Source organism: Haliaeetus albicilla, chromosome 8 (genome assembly GCF_947461875.1).
Source record: "Haliaeetus albicilla chromosome 8, bHalAlb1.1, whole genome shotgun sequence".
Lineage (NCBI taxonomy): Eukaryota > Metazoa > Chordata > Aves > Accipitriformes > Accipitridae > Haliaeetus > Haliaeetus albicilla.
In genome coordinates this window covers 37,368,735-37,370,295 of record NC_091490.1, presented here as the reverse complement: position 1 = coordinate 37,370,295, position 1,561 = coordinate 37,368,735, and positions in this window count along the sequence as shown.

The window sequence follows — 1,561 nt, the reverse complement described above, 5'->3', positions numbered from 1 at the left end:
CTCCTGGAGAACAAGATCCAGCTCCTGCAGGAGGTGAGCCCAGGAGTGGTAGGGTCCGGGGGGGGGGGGGGGGGGGGGCTGGGAGTCGGTGCCTGGGGGCTCACCGTGCTGCCATGCAGGAGGCCAGGCTGGCACGGAGTGAGGCCGAGCAGGCCACGGCGCTGGCGAAAGCCGAGGCGGAGCGGTGCCGGGAGCTGGCAGGGAAGCTGAAGGAAGCTGCGAGAACAAAGGAGGAGGACAGGAGCGATGATGGCTGCGGTACCATGGCCCAGAGGTGGGTGCGCAGGACCTGTCCCCTCTATGCTGCCAGCCTGTGCCCTGTGCCGATCCTTGGGGACTACCAAGGGGCTGGTGCTGTGCAGGGCCGGGAGGCTGCGGGCATCCAGGGGGGTGGAGGGGTCGCCCCAAGGAGAGAGAGCTGGGCTGTGGGGAAGGAGGAGCATCCCTGAGACTGCTCTGCTTTGTCCCAGAGATTGCCTCCCCAGCAGCTGTCCCCAGTGCCATCCTGGGACCATCCCAGTGCCTAAGCATCTCCTGCCCTTCCCTCCCTCTCAGGAGGATCGAAGAGCTGACCCAAGAGCTGGCCGCCAGCAACCGGCTCGTGGAAACGCTGTCAGCCGAGAAGCGTGACCTGCAGCAGCGCCTGGAGGAGCCCCTGGCTGTGGGGGGCCAGGTGGGTGGGCAACTGCAGGGGGGACGACCTCAGCCCGACACCCCGGGGAGGAGCACAGCCGCCCAGGGCTCGGCTGGCAGTTGTCATCCCTGTCCCCTTCTGGGGCTGTGGCCAGGGCCGTGCCACGTCCAGCCCAAGCGTTTGCACAGCTGTGCTGCGGTGCTGGGGGGGGGGGCGGGGGGACAGGGGGTGTCAAGGGAGCCTGCGCAGTCCTTCTGCGCCCGTCTGCCATTTAAATCCCGGGTCTTAAAATACGCCCGGCGTGGTGCCAGGCGGGATTTCAGGGCTGCGAGGGATCAGAGCAGTGTGTTCCTTGGCAGCCGCATGGCTCCAGCCATGTTCCGTCTGGGTGGCACAGCGCTGTTCCCCAGCAGCCACGGGCCACCAGCGCGTGGTCCGGCCGGGGGACGCCGGTGTGTGCCCACTGGGTGGCACGGGGTGCCACGCAGGTACTGCTGCATGGGTGCTTTGGTGGCCTTGTGATGCGGGGACATGCCCCTCCGGCACTGCCTGCTGGGGCCGGGCACTGGCACTGCGCTGTCGCCGGTACCGGCCCCACGTATGCCCACTGCGCATGCGTAGCGCCCGGGCGTGGCGACTACAAATCCCGGCAGGCGCCGCGGCTGCCGCGCATGCGTGGGGGGCTGTCCCCGCCGCCATCTTGAAATCTGAGCCACAAGCCGGGCGCCGCCGTGGCAGGAGCATCCTCGGCGGCGGTGGCGGCGGCGGGGGGAGGAGGAGGAGGAGGAGGAGGAGTGGCGGGGCCTGTGAGGCAGGGGGGCAGCCCGGGGTGAGGGGCGGCCCCGGGGAAGGGGGGCAGTGAGGAGAGGGGGGGGGGAGCTGTGAGAAGCGGGGGGCAGCCCGGAGAGGGGGGCTGGGTGGGGCAGC